Consider the following 22,075-nt stretch of genomic DNA (forward strand, 5'->3'; position numbering starts at 1 on the left):
ACCTTAGGCCTAGAGTCTAGGCCCCAAACTATTGCAACAGTCTTCTAAATGGTAACCTTATCTCTAATCTCTTAAGGATCCTTCACAATCCATCTGGCACATTGCTGCTAGGTTATTTTTCTGAAACTTGTGCTTTGATTCGGTGAATTCTTCCATCACCTTCAAAGCCTTTTATTGATGTCCTCTGACCCACAGAATAAAAATCTATAGGTTGTGTCCTAAACACTTGACCTCAAGGCTCTTAGGAGAATTAAGCCCCAGATCTTTTCTGTGGAGCGACTAATTACATACATTTAAAAGGCAGGATATACCATCATAGATAATAAGATTTGAGTCTGGATCCAGCATTAGTACTCCTTACTTAAAGGAAAATTAGTTTAAGTAAGTTTGCTATTATCGGGATAAAATTAATTAAGCCATCCAAGATAAAAGGGCCTATCAGGATAACGCTAGTAAACCACAACCTATAAATATGACAGAATGTGTCAGGGCAGATGATCTCAGGCTTTAAGCGGAGGGGATTACTTACTGCACAAGCCAAATATAAAAGCAATGGCTATTCACACTGGGGAAAATGATGTCACAGGCTACTGTGACCACAAAGGGAAGAATGTGACTAGATGAATTCCTTTGTGCTACTGGAAAAATGCTGACTAAGAAAAATAGTTAAACCGTTCTAGATATTGAAATACTTTGTTACAGACTGAAGCTCATTTTGCTTTGTGATAAAACACCTGCAAACTGGACAAAAACCACTTTTTAAAAGATTTCTGAGGACGATCTCATGATTCTCACTGATGAAAAATAGGCCATTTAAACTATAATAAGCTATAGTATCAGGAAAGAGAAATAAACATTAAAACAGTGATGATAATGGACATTTAAGTAGCTCATTCTATTATGGAGCACATTTATAAAGAGCTTTAAGTACATTTTCTCATTGGATTTTCATAACAGTTCCATAAAGAAGCTATGTGTATTATAATTCCCATTTTACAGATTAAGTGACTGAGGCTGAAAAATGTTAAGTAATTTGTTCAGTTGCTGAAGTTAGAAGTAGGATTCAAACTCAGGGCTTTTAAACTCTAGTTTCTGTACTCTTTCCACTATAACAAGGTATCTTTCTACACCAGAAATGGAAAAAACAAACAAACCCAACCTCACACACACTTACACACACACACACACACACACACACACACACACACACACACATACTTATCCATTTTGTGCCATCAATCCCTGAATTACAGGATATACAATCATTGAATTACAGGATATAAAGAATATAGAGAGTAGAGGTCTTGGATGAAAAAGCATTCTTAAATCTATTCCCCTCTACTGTCAGATCTTCTGCCCTCATTAAAAGGAAACATAGGACAGGCATAGTTTGGCATCTTAGATCTTCTAAGACTAGGCCTACATTCTAAGCTCTGCCCATACTACTGCCAAAGAGGCAACACAAGACATCACTTCATGGTACACTTAAGCAGTTGCTTTCAGACTTTTTCAATGGGAACTAACTGGTTCTCACACATGGATATTAGTTATACCTATTTTAAGGAAATGGGCATCCCAGCCTCAAAATTTTACCTCCTAGAGTCATGGTCAGTTCTCATGCACTTAAAAAATTAATAGCATCTGCTGACCGAAGGATATGTTGTTTAATTATAACAAGCCACAGTGATTAAGAAAGAAGATGAAGCACTTGCATTAAAATAGGATCATGTATTTACTCAATTTAATTTCTTTGAAATGCTTTTTGTAGCGTGGTCATTTAATAGCATCAGCAATTTATTTTGAAAAACAACCCCCTATGTAATTATTGGGACTGTACATATAAGTCAAACATGATTTACAATCAGTGTCACTGTATAATTGGGTGTTAAGAAGCTTGTCTGGTGTCCATTCTCTCAATAAAGTTTTTCTACAAGAAATTATTTGAAAACAGACCTAGAGCCAAGAAAATAATAAATTAATTTACTAAGAGAGTAATAAAAAAATCCTGTACCACTGGAGAAGCACCAAAATGCTTGATTATTTCAGTTGATAAAGTGAGAAAGTTATCAAGTTAGATATCCTACCTCTCTTCTCTTCCCTCCCTCTTATCTTCAACATTTAATCTTCACCCTCTCCCCTACACTATGTCCTATTCCTCTGAATACAACTGTGATGAAGTTTCTGCTGTCTTTAATTAAAACAAATATGTAAACAAAGAAATTTTCTCTAGACATCTGGAGTGACTGCATTTTCTTCCCCCATGTAACCTTGACTGCCTTCCCTACCCAGGCCTTCTTCCTTTGTGCAAAAGGGTTAGAAAGAGTAGTCCACACTTACTGCTTTTATTTACCTTTTTAATCCTAAAAACCTATACACTCTGGCTTCTACCCTCAACACTGTAAAGAATATCCTCCTTTATAAATTGCTATATTTAAGTTCTTTTTCTCAGTCTTCATGCACATGGAACTCTATGTTGCTTTAGACTCTGTTCCTTCTTATTTTCATGGAAACTCTATTTCTGTGGTTTTGTGACATAGCTTGCTCCCAGTTCTCTTCCTACCAAATGACTCTTTTTTCCTTCTCTTTTGTTGACTCATTTTTTTCACTGTCTCCCTTTAATGGATCTCCTAGGTTTCTAATACAACAATAAGATTCTACCAGGAGCCTCCTCTCACTTATACTTTCTCCGTTGGCAATTGTATCTATGACTTTGGCTGACATCTCTATGATGATGATAAGTAAATCTTTCCCTCTGATTCCAACCTGTCTCTAGTTTCAGAACTCTACTTCCAACTCTGTTAGAGCTTTCCACACAGGTGTTTTGACAAGTTCAAAGCTTAAGTCATCACCTTCTTGCTGTTAAACCTATGCCTTCTTCCTGATATTTTAATATATATTTAGGACATTATATTTAAGACACCACCCCACCTCCCAATTATTTCAAGGAAGCAGCCACTGGGTAGTGTATAGAGCACTTGACCCAGAATCAGGAAGATTCAAATCCCTGCTGGTTGTGGGACTCTGGGAAAATTGCTTTATCTCCATCTTCCTCAGTTTACTCAACTATAAAATGGGGATAATAATAATACCTACCTTCTAGGGTTGTTGTGAAGACTAAATAAGAAAATATTTATAAAAAAGCTCTGTAAACTTTAAAGGTATGTAAATGCTAGCTATTATTATAATTTTATTATTATTCAAGAATCATGTTTTTCTTCTTTCTCTTCCTTGCCCCTTATAATCAATCAGTTACTAAGTCTTTCTCTAGCAACCATCTTCTTCTTGTCCCTACTCATCTAATTCAGGTCTTTATTATTTCTTTCCTAAACTATTGCAAAAGCCTTATAACTAGGTGCTTTATCTCTAATCTCTCTCTTCCCAATAGGTGGTGCAATGGATAGAGCACCAGTGCAGGACTCAGGAGGACCCGAGTTCAAATCTCACCTGAGACACTTGACACTCACTAGCTGTGTGACCTTGGGCTAGTCACTTAGCCCCAACTGCTTCATCCTGGGTCATCTCCAGTCATCCTGACGAATATCTGGTCATTGAATTCAGATGTCTCTGGAGGAGAAGTGAGGCTGGTGACCTTCACAGCCCTCCCTCACTCAAAACAAAGTCAAGTGCAAGTCATGTCATTATTTCTCTGATGGCATGGTCTTCTTCAGCAACGAAGGACGAACATACGTTTCTTCCCCATTCACTTCAATGGATATGTTAGCTCATTGATGAATGGATTTTTCTCTATGAGTGCAAACTGTAACACATCCATACTTTCTAATTCTGTGTAAATTTTATCCCTTCCCTTTCATTGATCATCCACAAAGGATCTACACAACATGTTAAAGATCTTCTTCTAGGTCTTTTTATATTTTGTGGGAAGTAGTGTAACACTTGAGGTTTCTATCCCTTATTCCCACTATGTGACTGGCCTACTTCCTTTCTCCATCACACATTTCCTGGATGAGCTTCCTTAAAATTATAACTCCCCCATCTAGATTATTTCAATAAACTATTAATACTTAAAAAATGGAAAACAGGTTCACACAAAATTTCAACCAATGCAAGTCAATTGCCATCCATAATGAGGAAACTGATTATTATTCAATATACCTTTGTTCAATGATTATTTATATCAAGGAAAGCAAAAAGTAGGAAGATGTATGCTTGGGGCAGATAGGTGGCACAGTGGGTAGAGAGCATTGGGCCTGGAATCAGGAAGACCTGAGGTCAAATCTAGCCTCAGACACTTATTAGCTGTGTGACCCTAAGTAAGTCAATCCCTATTTGCCTCAGTTCCTCATTTGCAAAATGGGGTCACACTAGAGAAGGAAATCACAAACCTCTCCAGTATCTTTGTCAAGAAAACCTCATATACGATGTTCATGGGGTCACACAGAGTCAGACACAATTGAATGACTGAACAACAACAGCGTTTGGGAAGAGTGTTTGTCACTGTCAAGGAGAAGATTCAATAGAGTTTAAGTTGGAGAGAGATTCCTTATTGCAGGAGTTCTTAACCTTTTCTGTGACACAGACACCTTTGTCAATAAGGTGAAACCTATGAATCACATCTCAAAACAAGATTTTTAAGTTCATAAAATAAAATATATAGGATCAAAATGGAAATGAATTATGCTGAAATATCATTATCAAACTATTTTTAGAAAATTCATGAAAGAACTCTCATCCTACAGGATGTTGGATTTCTTCAAGATGTTCTTGTTTATACATAGTACATCAACACCTAAAACAGTGCTCAGCCTCCCAGATAAGATATAGCATTACAAAGATGAATTTGCTTCAATTAGCCACAAGGGAAAAAAGAAATGGATGAAGAATACCTATTGTCTAGATTACAGTATGCAGTTGAATGGACAAAATACACAAATATGTATGTATATCTACACATTATATCTACACATATATAACATACACACACGTATATGTGTACATATAAAGACCAACATCTTGGAGAGATCTTGCAAACTTGGGCCCGGAAGCGAAAAGGAGAAACTTCTAGAACCAACTTTGTGGCCTTTGGAAAATTGCAAAATTCTTTAAATGATCACAAATTTCTCAGTGAAACAAAGGATCACAAATATTAGTGATGTTGTGTGGTTGTGAATCACCAAAGACTATAATCTTTAAAGACATGAAGAAGAAAAATGATGGTGACTAATACACAAACCAAGAAATGTATTTTTGGATATGGTCAAAATAGGAATTTGTTTTAATTGACTTTTCTTACATGATATAAAACCTTCTTTTTCTCCCTCCCTCTCTCCTTTCCCTCCTTCCTCCTTTCTTTCCTTCCTTCCTTTCTCCCTCCCTTCCTTCCTTCCCCTTCCTTTCTTTCCTTCCTCCTTTCTTTCCCCTCCATTCTTCCATCCCTCCTTTTCCTTCCTTCCTGCCTTCCTTTTCTTTCTTTCCTGCCTTCCTTCCTTCTTTCCTGCCTTCATTTTTTTTCTTTACTTCTTTGCTTTCTTCCTGCCTTCTTTTCTTTCCTTTCCAGTTGGGATGCGTGTGAAAAAATAAATGCTTGACACTTGAAAAAAATTAGTTTATCTTAAAAATGAAATACATTTGCAAATCATTTAAAGGTCAGAAGAAAGTCACTCAACTGGTGCATTGAGGACTGTATGTATGTATTCGTCCTTTGTTGCCAAAGAAGACCATGCCATCAGAGAAATAATGACATGACTTGCACTTGACTTTGTTTTGAGTGAGGGAGGGCTGTGCAGGTCACATTACAAACAAAGAGTTACAAAAAATACATGATATAAAGAATGCCATCAAAGAAATGTCTCCTTAAAAAAAAGAGCTGAGCTTATTATGAGAATGAGGAATAGTCTGATGGACAACTTATGTGCTCCACAGTAGCTTCAAAATTTCAAGAGAACATGAGGTGGGTCTCTAGTACACTGAGTTGACTCACTGTGATGAACTCTGGAAGGCCATAAATAGGAATCACTCAGGTTGAACTGGCATGCACTGTGACCTTTGTCTCTGGAGGAAATACCCATGTTGATGAAATGACAGGTCTTCTGGAGTTTTGGGATATCTTTTAAATGGCTGTTCCAACTTAGGAATCCCTGGAAGTAGGCTGCAGCCAACTTGTCCACTCAATTGACCTTTGGGTCTCTTACAACTTTTATTCCTTGGAATTATGGTGGTCAACAATTTGCAACACAGAGAAGAGCATTTTTATTTTTAAAAAATGGACTTTTTGGTGAGGAGCAATCTGGTATTGTTAAAAGCAGATGCAATACAATTTACTCTCTCCTATGTAATTTAGGATCCAATTTACCATGTATTTGTAGTTCTGGTCCCAGTTAAACACATTAACGTACTGATAATGGACTGGTCACCAGTTGGTTATCCAAACTATCTCATAGTTTGAAAAGGGTCTTTTTCAATCATATAGTTTTTCTTTCATTAACCACTCTTTTTTGAGTAACCATGGGTTTCACTAAGGTGGCATTATTATGCTCTGGGTTTGATGCAATCAACATAGTATCATCCCCAAACTGAGATGTCTGGACTATTTCAACAAGAATAGGGAATTCTTTCATTTATACTTAGCACAGGACCAGTTTAATAACAATGGAAAACACATTTGGTAAACATATGTCTCTCTGTTTTATGCCTTATTTGATGGAAGTAATCTGAGGATCATTAAAGTGAATTATCTATATGGTTGTTTTACCAAGAAATCTTGTAATACATTAACATATACATAAAAGAGTCCTTATTAGAAGAGAACCTTTAAAACTGTGCTTTGTTCTGAATCAAATGCTTTTTTTGAAATAGGCAAAAAGATACCTAGAAATCTTGTATTCTTTGCAACTTTCAGCCAATTGTGTGACTGAGAAGATGTAGTCTGCTATAAGCCATCTGTAAAAGCTTACCTGTCCTTATGGAATATTTTCATCAAAGATATGTTTATATCATTCTCAAAAAAAATTGCATGATCAAAGAAGATTAGGGGAGTCTTGTAGTGAGAATGCAACTCTCTCATACAGACTGCTCTCTTGCTCCAAAGGCAGCAAGATGCCATTTGCACATTGGGTGGACTCCCTGCAGTAAACTTATGGAAAGGTATGGACAAGATTCATATAAGATGGGCAGGAATGGGAGGATTACAATCTACATCACTGAAGGGAATACCCACCTTGATAGGACAACAAATGCAATGGAAGATTGGATTTTCACCTTGGGTGACATCTTTATTGGTCACCATGGCCCTCCCCATGATTTGGCCCCAAGCTAGTTATCAAGGCTTATTGATCATTCTTCTTCATGCACAATAAGCTCTAACCAAACCACACAATTCCCTAAATGTGCCCATGCTTTCTTGCCTTTGTGCATTTGCTTCCCTAGAATGCCCTTCCCTTGTGGTTCTGCTCACTTCATTTTAATCCTTTTTAAGGCTCAATTTAAATGTAATGATTCAATGTAGCTGCCCCAAATCCCCCCAAAGCTACAAGTTTTCCCTCTTCTGAGTCTCTTTTCTTGCCATTTTAAGTCCTATGTGGGATAATGATTTGTGAATATCTTATTTCCTTCTAAACTATAAGCTCTGGAGGAGCTAGGTGGTACAGTGAATAAAGTGCAGGCCCTGGAGTAAGGAAGACTCATCTTCCTGAGTTTAAATATGGCCTCAGACTCTCAGATACTTAGCTGTATGACCCTGGGAAAGTCGCTTAACCCAGTTTGTCTCAGTTTACTTATCTGAAAATGAACTGGAAAAAGACTGAACAACAAAAAACCCTGTAAGTTCTAGGACAACAAAGACTGTTATTTATTTTCCTCTACTAAATAGTGTTGTGTCACTTAGTAGGCATTCAGTAAATTTAGAGGGCCATCTATGAGGCCATGAAGACCTAAGTTCAAATCTCACCTCTGACACATATGAGCTGTATGACTATGGGCAAGTCCCAACCTCTCAGTGCCCAGGTGACTCCTAAAATCTGTTGTAAAGAGCTGAAGATCTGCATACGTGGAGGGAGTTACCCATGCTGATGAAATCATGCATCTAGAGTAAACAAACAAACGAAAAAAACCTGACAGGGAGGCCACTAGTGCACTGAGGACATTACCACTCCCTATAACATGGAATACACTTTCTCTCTCTCCAATTCTGTCTCTGTATTTCTCTCTTTCTCTTCCTATGATCTACTTCTTTGTTCCTCTATTTCCCCATTTATGCTGCTTTCCTAACCTCTGCCTTAGGCCTGTTAGTGGCTTCACTGACACTGGACAACTACTCTGGTTATCTCAGGCTTCAAAAGGGCACTGGGAACCTGCTATGGACAGCATGCTTCTGTCACTCACTGCATGAAATACCCTTCCCTAGCAGCCATTTGTGAGACTGCTGTGGGTGGTAGAAAGGTGACATTTTTCTACCTCACAAAGGGTTCTGTTTCAGAGGCAGATGGAATGCTATGTGTATTGTTTACACATGCTCATTAGGTCTGCCAAGTACTTTGGGAGCAAGGTCCTGGGTAAGAACTCCCTCAAAACCACATACCTACAGCACTAAGAGAATGCAGGATGAGGAATCCACTGCTGGCCCAATGTATGACCTTGGATAAGACTGCTTAGTTTCTGACTTTGTCTGCATATAAAGGATTACTTAGTTCACAGGAGAGCTATGCAAATTTACACAGTTATTCAAAGGAGAGGGAAAGCATTTGAAAGGCACAATATAAGCAGGACTGTCATTTCTCTATATGATGCAGGTATTAATTACTACAAGAAATCTTTCCAATGCTCACCACCATCAAAAGCTTTCTAATTAATTTTTGGGGAAGGAATGTGTCCCATAGGACATCTTAACTAGCTCAAGCTGGCACAGAAATTGACCTAATATTCTTTCATTTAGGGCACACTATATTTCATAATTCCCTAATACCATGTAATTATCTATTAAAAGCACCTCACATTTGTTTATGTGTTCTGTTTCAAAAACAATGCATTACACTGATTGCATGAACAGAGGATTATATCAAAGAACATCTAGGCTAGCTCCCAATAAAGTAAAATTGTGGAATAGAGTGGCACACCACCACTGATGTGGTTTCATTAAAGAAATTAATTCAAGCTTCCTAGCTCTGCACTAATGAGCACTAGAATCACAGCTAAAAACAAAAGGAACGCAAACACACTAAAATCTAGACTCATTTGAAAAACTTCTACTCTTTCACTGCTCCAGGGCACAGTCAAAGCCAGGAAATTTAAGACAGTTGGAGCCAAGTAGTGTTTCACCAAAGCCAAAAAAAATACACTTTTTCTTCACACAATACTAAAAAAGTTATTATTTTAGGAATGGAAAAGGACATCAGTATTTCTTAAGACATAACTACAGCCACAACAAAACTAGAATGTAGCTTTACAAGAAATTAAATTTGTCTGCATAGAAATCGTTGTCAAATAAAGTGGGGATCCAGAAAAGTGTACACACCTACACGGTTCATACATATACACCAAGCAATTGGGCTTGGATTGCAATATAAAGAACCGTAATTTAAGAATGAAGCACTAAAGTAAATCTAGATTGGTGATCCAAATCTTAGTTGTGTAAAGTACACGTTGGAAGACATAATTTATTTTAATTTACTCCAATTAAAAGTAAAATATTACTCACATGTTCCTTCCCTTCTTGAAATCTCTTACCTCTCTTTCCCCAGTGCTGTGGGGGAGTAAATATCACTACTTTCTCTACATTGTTCCCTGTCTTCCCATATAATCCTTCAACCATCACAGAAGAATAGAAGAGGCACGAATGACACTGTTTGCTGAAGACAAAGGGAACGTTTCACTTTTTTTCAGTAAAATTAATTAGAAGGCAAATGATGGCGATGAGCAGAGCAAAGATCCTTTTGGTTAAAGAATGATAATTTGTTATTAGTAAGAGGGAAAGGTTGAAAACACACACACACACACACACACACACACACACACATATTCTTTTCAAAGTGCATATGCATGCCTTTGAGCAACACTCTGTTGAACTCCCAGGATATTCTCCTTTCTTCCTCAATGGATTCAACGTTTGACTCCAAGTCTCTTTCTCCAGAACCCCTACCCTTATACAAGGGGACTGTAACATATATATTAATGATCCCTTAAATAACCTAACTTTCCCTATTCCTCAATAGACTCAGTTATTATAGCCTAATAGTCCTCAACTCCACTTCGCCTAAACCATTATCTAAATTATCTAAACCTCACTATTACTCCCCAAGTGTTTCACCTTTTTGTACTCTGAAATTCCTTTCATCTGATCACAATCTTTTATCATTACATCTTTCCCTAATGCATTAGAACCCTGAACCCCAGTCTTTAAATCCTTCATTACTTCTGTTCTCTATACCATTCAGTTATTTCTCAGTCCATCACCCCTGTACTGGCTAAACTCTCCTCCCTTTCCTATCATGACCTCTTGATAAACTATTTCAACTCCACACTACTCTTTACTTTTGGATCCTTTACTCCATTGTCCAATGTATTAGCAAGCACCCTAGTACACCCAGGATGGTCTGCTAGCACATGTTCTTTGATCTGCTTTATAAAGGAAAGACAGCTTCAAAGAGGTTAACAATCCTTCTTTTAATTAAACATGTATAAGTCATTCACTAGTTCAGGTGAAAAGTTGAGACCCTGAAGGTGCAGAAAATATAAGCAGAGAAATTAGCACAAAGATCAACAGGGCTGCAACTGTCTGACAAAGTAATACGCCAACATTGAGCAGTGAGGGGGGTGAAACTCTTAAAAAAGGACTACTCCGAATCCTGTCCAAGGAATCAAAAGGTCAAAAGAAACTCCCAAAGCAAAACACCAACCTCCCAGTATATACAGTTTTCAACTAATAGGCTCAGAGCCAGAAAGTATCACAACCCATGTAACTCAGCACACTTGTGAACTGCCAGGTTTCAAAGGAGATTGAGCCTTCAGATGTTCACAATTTAGCCTGAGCCTGGGGCATTGAACTCCAAAAAGAAAACAACAAAAATCCCACTTTTCTTGCTCTTACATCTTTCTGGTCACATATGACCAAAGTCCAACCATGGAATATTCCCACTTTCTACCTCCCAGAAGAAACGAACTAGAGAAAATCATGAAACATGCTAACTGGGTCTACTTCAAATTTATGTTATCCAATCTCTGGCCCTCATTGAAGCAAGGCAATCATTCTACTCTTTGGATCAACTTGCTACTGAACTCCTCACATCTGTAGTTCCAAGCCTTCTCATCGTTTCTTAAATCATCCACAGCACCCTTTCTCTCTTAGTTAGGAAACCTCAAATATCACTTAATTTTAAAAATTGAGGCTGTTATCTGAGAGCTCCTTCCTCTCCTTTCCTTAATTCACATCACTCAGACATCTTCCCCCACTATCTTCTCCTGTACTCCAGTCTCAGATGAAGAGATGGCCCTTATCCTTCTCAAGAATACACTGTCTAAATGCACCCGTGATCACATCCCCTGACTTCACCTCCAGAAGATTTCCTCATCTATCATCACCCTCACTCCCTCTAATCTTTAATCTTTCTCTTTCTACTGCCTCCTTCCCTGATGTCTGCAAACACATCTATGTCACCACTATCTGTAAACAAAAATTCAACCCTTACTTAATCCTACCATCTCTGCCATTATCCTTCACCTCTCCTCCCCTTCTCAGCTAAACTTCTTGAGAAATCTGTTTACATTAGATAAATTAAGTTTACATCCACTTCTTCTCACTTTCCCTTCTACAGTCTGCCCAAACTAGCTTCTGATCTTATCATTCAACTGAAACTACTGTCTCCGAAAGTTCCCAAGGACCTTTTTGTTCACATTATTTTTAACATTCATTTTTTAAAAATGGAGTTCTAAATTCTCTCCCTCCAACCCACTGAGAAGGCATATCAATAAGGCATATGCAATATCAATTATACATGCAAAAATCAAGCAAAATATTTCCATATTAGTTGTTACCCCCACCCCCAAAAGTAAGAAAAATAAAGTGAAAAAATATGTTTCAATTTACATTCAGAGTTCGTCTGTTTTCCCTCTGGAAGCAGATAACATTTTTCATCATGAATCGTTCAGATTCATCTTGGATTATTTTATTGATCAGACTAGCTAAGTCTTTTACAATTGATAATCATTACATCAATTATTGTTATTACTGTATGCATCATTCACCTGATTCTACCCACTTCACTCTGCATCAGTTCCTATAGGTCTTCCCAAGTTTTTCTGACACCATTCCCCTTGTCTACACTATCCTTTATTCTTGGATCTTGTGCTCCATTGTCTTATCACTGGTTACACTGACCAAAGTTCAACCATGGAATATTCTCACTTTCTACCTTTGGCACAATAATATTCCACCACAATCATATGCTGCAACTTTTTCAGCTGTTCCTCAATTAATGGGCATCCCCTCAATTTCCAATTCTTGTCACCACAAAAAGAGCTGCTATATTTTTGCATAGATAGGTCCTTTCCCTTTTTCTTGGTTCTTTTTGAGATATAAACTGATTAGTGGAATTGCTAGGTCAAAGGTTATGCACAGTTTTATAGCTGTTTGGGTATAGTTCCAAATTGTTCTCCACAATGGTTGGACCAATTCACAACTCTAATAATAGTAATGCATTACTATTCTATTTTTTCACATCCCCTGTAGCATGTCATTTTCCTTTTCTGTCATGTTAGACAATCTGATAAGTGTGAGGTAATACATCACAGTTGTTTTACTCTGTATTTCTTTCATTATTAGTAATTTAGATTTTTTTTCATTTGATTATTGATTGCTTTGATTTACCTTTCTATAAAAAGGCCTGTTTATATCTTTTGACTATTTACCAATTGGGAAATGGCTCTTATTTTTATAAATTTGGTTCAATTCCATATGTATTTGAGAAATGACTACTTTTTTGAGAGAAATTTATGGTAAAATTTTCCCCTGGTTTCCTACTTTCCTTCTAATTTTGACTGCATTGGTTTTGTTTGTGCAAACCCTTTTGAATTCCATGTAACCAAAATTATCCATTTTACTTCCTGCAATCCTCTCTTTTTTTTGTTTGGTCATAAACTCTTCCCTTATCCACAAAATCTGAAAGGTATATTTTTCCATACTCTCCTAATTTGTTTATAAGATCACCTTTTATGTCTAAATCACATACCCATTTTGAGCTTTTCTTAATGGTGTGGGATGTCAGTTTATGGTTAGTTAATACCAGACTGCTTTCTAGTCTTCCCAGCAATTTTTGTCAAATAATGAGTTCTTGCCCCCAAAGTTTGGATCTTTGGATTTGACAAACAAATGGCCTTTTACTCTTGTATATTGTGTACCTAATCTACCCCACTGATCCACCACTCTATTTCTTAGCCAGTACCAGACTGATAATTATTGCTTTGTAATACAGCTTGAACTCTGGTACTGCTAGGCTGCTTTCCTTCACATATTGTTCATATATTCCCGTAATATTATTGAACTTTTGTTGTTCCAGATGAATTTTACTATTTTTTTAGCTCTATAAAATAATTCTTTGGTAGTTTGATTGGTGTGGTACCATCTGTTTTTATTTGCATGAAAAATGTGTTGTCTGCAGTTATTTTAAATGGAATTTCCTTTTTCATTTCTTCTTGCTATGTTTTGTTGGTAATATATAGGAAGCTGATGATGTATATGGGTTTAATTTTATATCCTGCAACTTTGCTAAAGTTGCTAATTGTTTCAACTATATTTTTAGTTGATTCTCTAATTATACCATCAAATCACATGTAAAGAGGGATAGTTTTGTTTCCTTGTTGCATTTTCTTATTCCTTTTTTCTTGTCTAATTGCTACAGGAAGCATTTCTAAAACAGTATTGAATAATCACGCTGATAATGGATATCCTTGTTTTATCTTGATCTTACTGGGAAGGCTTCTAGTTTATTCCCTTTACACACACTGTTTCGCTTTTGGTCTTAGACAGGTACTACTTATAGTTTTAAGAAAAACTCCATATACTGCTATACTTACTAGTATTTTTAATAGGAATAAATATTGCATTTTGTCGAAAGCTTCTTCTGCATCTATTGAGATAATCATATGGTTTTTATTGTTTTTGTTACTGACATGGTCCATTATGCTGATTGGTTTTCTAATATTGAACCAGCTCTAAATTCCTGCTATATATCCCATCTGGTCATAATATACAACTTTGTGATACATTGCTGTGTTCTCCTTGAAAGTATTTTAATTAAAATTTTTACACTGATATTCATTAAGGAAATTGGTCTTTGGTTTTTTCTCTGGTTTTGCTCTCCCTAGTTTAGGTATTAAAACCATATTTCTGTCATAGAAAGAATCTGGAGGGCTCCCTTTTTCATTTTTTTTCAAATAATTTTTGTAGCATTAGAATGAATTGTTCTTTAAATGTTGAGTAGAATTTACTTATAAATCTGTCTGGTCCTAGAGCTTTTCTCTTAGGGAGCTCTTTGAGGATTTGTCCAATTTCTTTTTCTAAGATAGGGTTATTAAATATTCTATTTCCTCTTCTGCTAATTTAGGCAATTTGTATTTTTGTCAACATTCATCCCTTTCACTTGGATTGTCAATTTTACTGGCATATAAGGGGGCAAAATAAGTCCTAATAATTTAATTTCATCTTCCTTGCTGGTACTGTCCTTGTTTCATTTTTGATATTGGTAATCTGGTTTTCTTCTTTTCTAAATCAAATTAGCCAATGGTTTATCTGTTTTGTTGTTTTTCCCATAAAACAGGCTCTCAATTTTATTTATTAGTTTAATGGCTGTTTTATTTTCAATTTTATTAATTTTCCTTTGACTTTCAGAATTTCTACTTCAGCATTAAATTGGAGATTTTAAATTTGTTCTCTTTCTAGTTTTTTTTAGTTTCTTGCCCAGTTCACTGATCTGTTCTTTCTCTCTTTTATTGATGTAGCCATTTAGAGATATAAATTTTCCCCTAACTACTACTTTTTCTGCATCCCACAAATTTTGGCATTTTGTCTCATTGTCATTATCTTTAATGAAATTATTGTTTGTTTCTGTGATTTGTTCTTTGACATACTCATTATTTAGGATTATATTATTTAGTTTTCAATTAATTTTTGTCTATGCTTCCAAGCCCCTTTTTTTGCTGGATAAGTTTTATGAAGGGAAGTAATTTATAAGAAGGAAGGAAAGGAGGGAGGGAGGAAAAAGGAAGGAAAGGAAGGAGCAAAGAAAGGAAAGAATGAACAAAAGAAAATGTAAAGGAGAGAAGAAAGTTGGAAGGAGAGAGAAGAGGAAGGTGGGAGGGATATATTAAATACTTACTACAACAAGGCACTATGCTAAACGCTTTATAAATATTATCACATTTAATCCTCACAAGAACCCTGTTATTATTGTTATTATCCCTATTTCACAGATGAGGAAAAAGACAGTCAAAGGTTAAGCAACTTGCCTAGGATCACACAGCCAGTCTGAGGACAAATTTGAATGTAGGTCTTCCTGACTCAAGGCTCAACGTTATCTACAATACCATCTAGTAGCCTAATAAAACTAGAAAGGTGATGTACAGAAGTGACACCGTTACAGGTAAGCTTTTGCTTATTCAGGAGTTGCTAAGATATTAGATTGTTTTTCCCTCACAAAAGTTCACAATTAGTGGGATGTGATATGATAAATGGCAAACACTAGACCTTGTACAAGCATTGTATCATTTATTTAGGGGCAATGGCAGAACCTGTGATATCATTGGTAAAAGGCACTCTGAGGTGCATTAACTCCCTTTACCAATGCAAGTCAGCATCTTCTCTGAAACTTTATAGTCTAAGAAAGTTGTCTAGATGACTGAGAGGTTAAATGACTTCCCAATGTTCCCAAAGTCAGTGTGTGTCACAGGCAAGCATCAAACTCATGCCTTCTTCACTCCAAGGTCAGATTTCTATCTATTCTGTCACACCACATCTCTTATCATTTACCTACCTATTTTCAGTCAGAGGATGTAGCTTTCCCTCCTTGCTACCATAACTTTCCTCTTTTCTTCTTCCTCCTGGCTCCCTAGTACAAAATGGGCCCAAGATTGGTCCTCTCTTTTCCCCTTCTCCCCCATTCCACTGGCCTCTTTATCCCAGGGTCCCTGTTCTTTGGCAACCAAAGTACCCAGGATAGTCTGAGACAGCTGTTCCTCGGAAATGTGGAAGAATTATAGAAAGTCAGCTAGCAAAACATGAGTACAACTCCCTCACATTTTAGGTGAGAAGAATGAAGCCAAGAGATATTAGGCCAGGATGGAATACAAGTCCCCTGTTTCTCAGTGTTCTTCTTGCTTCAGGATACTCAAGAATTATATGATATCTTACTTGAATTCTCTGAGTACAAAGTCTCTTTATTAACTCTTTCTACATCTTTACTTATAAAGTTTAATTTTTAAAAAGAGAGAGAGAGAAGGAAGGGGAACTCAAGAAGACTTTTAAAATCCCTGCTCTTTTAACAGCAAAAAAACTTTAGAACACTTCAAAAAGACCATAGTTTTATTCTATACATAAAACAGTTAGGAGGCACAGTGGAGAGAGGCAAGGGCCTTATATAATGCCTAAAGTCAGAAAGACTCCTCTTTCTGAGTTCAAATCTGGCTGCAGACACTTATTAGGTATGTGACCCTGGACAAGTCACTTAACCTGTCTGTCTCAGTTTCCTCATCTATAAAATGAGCTGGAAAAGGAAATGTCAAGCTACTCAAGCATCTTTGCTAAGAAAACCCCAACTGGGGTCACAAAGAGTCAGACATGACTGAAAATGACTCAACAACCACAAAGAACTGTGAAGGAGAAAAGTTATGACCCTGTGTTTGTCTTCCACAGTTGGTCAGGGACGAGAGAGATCCAGGGCAGAAGCAACAAGTAATAGCTCTAGAAAGAAAACCAGGTGACTAATTCCTAGAGGAAAAAGAAGAAAAGAAAAGGGATGGCAGGAATGACAACCAGAATAGAGAAGTATTCCTGAGCATTTTCCCTGTCAAGAAGCTTTCATCCTTTACAGTTACTCCCTCGACTCCTACCCCTTGCTCTAGTCTCTCACTTCTTGTATTAGGGCCTAAGAGCCACCTAGTGACTTAGAGCAGGGGCAAGGGGAGTATTTCTAGCCCTACCTGATACACAGTGTGTGTGTGTGTGTGTGTGTGTGTGTGTGTGTGTGTGTGTGTGTGTGTATGTGCATGTATGTGTGTGTGTTTTTAGCATGAAGAGTTTCAAACTGGAACTCTGAATGAATTTTCCCACACAAACTGCTACATGGACTAGGTCAGATTAGGCTCCATTCATAAAACAGGTATATTATGGGTTAGAAGGTTTTTGTGGATTGGCCTGAAATATTAATCACCATTTATAACATTCTTTCTATGGAAAAATGAATTCTGAATTCTAAACAAGAGTCTTGCAAATGAACTTCTGGAAAAGAACTTGTTTATTAACTGGGGATCACTGACTCCAGACTTGGACCCATGCCATAACTAGTATAACTTACTAAGCTAAACAGAACATTAAATTCTGGTGAAACCAGGAGTGGGCACTGACTATGATATTCTTCCTCCAATGAAAACTCCAACTCTGCCATCACTTTGCTGCTGCCGCCACCTCAATTTTCATCTTAAGGATATGGTTTAGGAACCAGTGAATGGGCCAAACATTGACTAGTAGGCATGAAATCCAGGGCCAGCTTCAGCTGTAAAGGCTAAGGATACAAGCATATTCCTAGACTTGGAAAAGTGCAACTTTTTTTTAAAAAGGTAAGAATACAAGACACATTTATAAGTTCCTTTATGACAAGGACTGGTTCCACTTTTGTCTTTGGATTCTCGGTGCTTAGCACAGTGCTGAGAACATATTAAGTGGTTAATAAATGCTTAATGATTGGTTTTTTTGAAGATCATTATAAATGAGATGGAATTCTCCCATGCAGCATTTATTAGGTTGGAATTGGGTAGGATCTCTAAGTATCTCCAATCTTTATCTAGGGAGAAGGGGTTAAGAAATATCTCCTAAGCTAGATGAGGTGGGAAGGACAAGGAAGAGGTCAGGGAAAGAAAGTATGAATTTACTATCATTTCAGCCATGTCAGGAAGAAGAAAATATAGCACTAATAAGGGAGGCAAACCATTTGTGTAAAATAATATCTAACATTTGCCCTATGGCATGAATTCTAAAAGTGTTAAAATTACCTCCAAAGTAAAACTTCCTAATTTCCAAAGTAATTTCTTAGACTTTTTAAAATTATCCCCCTTTTCAAACTAAGCTTTTCAGAAAAAAAAATAGGCCAAAGTAATGGAGGGCCCTGTACTTTATTTTTTCTCAAATCAAATTTCTTGAATGAATTCTATGCTGACTGTCCCCACTACTTCCTCCTCACTATCATTAACTACTTGCAGTCTAACTTCTGCCCTCTACCACACTCCATTCTTCAAATCTCCTGACTGCTGAATTCTCAGTTCCCATGCTTATGGCTTATACTTATATAGACATTTATAATTTCCAAAATACTTCCATATATTTTCTAAAGGAGTGTGCTGCAGTCAGAGGCATACTCCTAGGTGTTTTCCCTGTCAGGAGACTCCCAGATCCTCTCCACTTTTGTTCTTATCCCTGACTCCAATTAGATTGTAATCTCCTTGAAGGCAAAGACTGTATTTTGCTTCTTTTTGTATCCTGAATGCTTAGCACAGTGTTTGGCACATAGAAGGCACTTAATTTTTGTTTGTTGATTGACTGATTGACAGAAGACCTGATTTTGATATCTATGTGATCTTGGACAAATCATTTAACTTCTCTGAGAATCAATTTACTTATCTATCAAATGAGGGAACTGAATTAGATAAGCTCTAAGGCTCCTTAAAATTCGAAATCTATGATTCTATGATTTAAAAAAAATTGTTAATATTTAAAAACCTTTTCCTCACAATAATCCTTCGAGGTGAGAAATACAAGTGTTACTATTACCATTTACATATAAGGAAACTTAAAACACAGAAGGTTAAGTGACTTGCCCTGGGTCACGCAATCAATCAACTAGTATTTATTAAGTTCCTACTATGTGCCAGGCAGTGTACTAAGGATTAGGGATACAAAGAAAGGCAAAACATGGTCTTTGCTTTCAAGGTGCTCATTGTCTAATGGGGAAGACAACAAACCAAAAAAACTCACCAAAAACCAAAAAACCATCCAAACTGTAGAAACAAGGTATATACATACAACGACTAAGGTAGTCTCAGAGGAAGGGGACAAAGAGTTAGCAATGGGAAAGACTTCTTGCAGAAGGTGGGACTATATCTAAGACTTAAGGGAAACTAGGAGGTGGAGATACCTAGGGAAAGGCAGGGGAGGGTGGCACAACCAATGAAAATATTCAGACTTGAAAGATGGAATGTAATGTGGGAGGAACAACTAGGAGACCAATGTCCCTGGGGTATAGCGTACATGTTGGGTAGTAAGGAGTAAGAAGGCTGGAAGAGTAGAAAGGGGCCAGGTGGTCAAGGCCTTATTTTAATCTGGTCACACAATAAGAAAGTATCAGAACTAGGACCTCTAACTCTATGACCATGGCTCTTCCTCTTTCTGTCTCTAAACATTCCGCCACCATCACTCACAGCTGCCTTCGTGCCTGGAACGTCCTTCAATACCTCTGCATTTCTTATCTAGCTTTACAACTTTGGGACTTTTCTCTCTACCATGCCCTGATGTTGGGTACCTCTACCTACTCCGAGATTTTTAGCCTCCTTTTATATTTTGCCTTCCCTCATTAGAATGTAAGCTCATTGAGGGAAGACTGTCTTTTTTATTGATTTGTAGTTGCATCCCCAGGGCTTAGCACAGTGCCTGGCACACGGTAGATACTTAATAAATGTTTATGTGATTTTGAGATGGAGGGCCTTGGGACTTCTCACCCTCAATATCCCTCTTCTGTGTTGGCCTCCCCCACACCCCCATGATGATCTTTTGGGTCTCTGTTCTGGGGATGATCCCAGGCCAGTCATGCTTTATTCCCTCCCTGGCTGTCAGGCTTTGTCACAATATCCCACACCCCCATCAGAATGCAAGATCTTTCAGGGCAGGGACGGTGTTTCTTTTTGCTTATGTTTATCCTTAGTGCTTGGTACAGTGCCTTGAACAAGGTAAGTACTTAAGTGCTTGTTACCTACCTACCTGCCTACCATGACACTACTGCTTCTCACAGACTTCTAAGGCTGGGCAATTTTCATTTCCATTTTATAGATGAGGCAAATAACATCCAGAGAGATTTAAATCACTCTACCCAAGTCTCATAGCTAAGTAGCATAGCCAAGACTGGGAAATAGGTCTCCTGCTTCCTAAGCTTGGGTCTTAATTCTTACTCTTTCATTTGCTACATAATTTCCTTAAAGTCATAAAATTAGCAAACTGAAATTTATCCTTCTGAATGAATATATATTTATAAACATGCATAACTGTAGATATGTATAATATACTTATACACACACGTACACATATATTTAACACCTACCTCCCCTCCCCCATCAGAGCTGAGTTTTGCCTTCCAGATATATTATTGCCCTGAGTAAAAACTAACAGACTAATGGACTAATGGTCAGACTTAGCCAAGAGCTACAAGTATTGAGGGCCATTAAATAACCAACATTTTAGTGCCAACAAATACTTCTTACTTAAACCTAAAACTTGCCTATTACCACCATGATCCAGAGTTCAACTGACCAAATATTCTTGATTCTCTCTCCCCTGGGAGAGGCTAAAATAACTGCACCTTTAGAATGATGTGCAAATGGATTTTATATCCCTTTCCAATATGTGACTTCCTCTTTCATAATGTAGTTTTCCATTTGAGGCAAATCAAACTGTATCACATACATCAAATAATACAGCTTAGATCTGACAGGCACACATAAAGTCATAAGCTAAGCCTAGGCAAAAACCAACACTGTCTCTGCTTGGTGTATCTCTCTGTCTCTCTGTGTGTCTCTGTCTCTGTCTCTCTCTCTCTCTCCAGGTCCAGTTCACAGATATCTTGATCTTGAATGTCAGCATAATTTAAGGATTAATTTAGGTTCAAGTAGTAGAAAAAGAAAGTTGGTTCCTTCAGATTCAACATTAGGGATCACTTGTCTGAGAAAGCTATTGGGTTTGTTTGTTTTTTAACATTTAATAGCTGCTTGCTACATTCTATAGAGTCAGATAATCCCAGGTTTAGAATTGGAAAGGGTTCCAGCAAACATCAAGTTCAATTCTCTCTCTTCCACTTTACAAGTTAGAAAACTGAGCCCCAGAAAGAAGTTAAGTAACATGACTAAAGTAACAAAGATATTAAAAGGAGCCAGGCTTTGAATCCAGGCCTCCAACTCCAAATCTAGCATTTATTCCACCATATAATGTCTCTGCAAATCATATTTAAATTTAAGTTACTTTTAAAATATTCATAGACAACAAGAGGCTTGGTATCTTTAGAAGTTTTATGAACAGAAAGGCCCAAGCTAAAAAAGTGCTAACATTCTAGAGCTAAAAGTCAAAACATAGACAAGGTAGAAGATTCGGGTCCTGGGGTAGATGAATGTTGGGTCTTTTTCGACTAGGGAACTGTCATTGAGGAGACTGAAATTGTTACCATTATTTCCACCTTTCTTTTTAGGGGTTTCTCTTGGTAGCTGGCAGTTACCAGACAGAGCAGACCCCAAGAGATTATAGAAAGATATCACCCAGGGAAATAATTCCCTAGATCCTTGCTGACACCAGCAGAAAGAAATCCCAGATAGAGATTTTAGCTAAAGTGTTAGCTTAAGTGCTTAATTAAAGGTGTTGTGCCTGAAGGGGCACCATCTGTAGGTTCAGGTGCTAAGCTTTTAGGTCTTTCTGGTTCTGGGTGCAGGCTTTTTAGAAGAGATGCAGCTAACTCTTCCAAACCTCTAAGAGCCAAAATAGCTTGAGGCTGTCTAAAGCCAAAAATGCCAGCAACCTGTAGGATCAAACATTCACAAGCCAAAACTCAGAGCTGTTATGCAAAGAATGACTGGAAGAGTCAATGTGAGTTCTCCACGACTATATGTG

At 37.3% G+C, this 22,075-nt stretch overlaps 1 protein-coding gene across 11 annotated transcripts in view; it reads right to left on the reverse strand.

Annotated features, from left to right (window-relative positions):
• The window catches only part of HECW2 (HECT, C2 and WW domain containing E3 ubiquitin protein ligase 2), a 507,687-nt gene that overhangs the window by 93,619 nt on the left and 391,993 nt on the right, over positions 1–22,075 (reverse strand). The window lies entirely within an intron of this gene.

The sequence above is a fragment of the Notamacropus eugenii genome, chromosome 5, assembly GCF_028372415.1.
Source record: "Notamacropus eugenii isolate mMacEug1 chromosome 5, mMacEug1.pri_v2, whole genome shotgun sequence".
In the NCBI taxonomy this organism is placed as follows: domain Eukaryota; kingdom Metazoa; phylum Chordata; class Mammalia; order Diprotodontia; family Macropodidae; genus Notamacropus; species Notamacropus eugenii.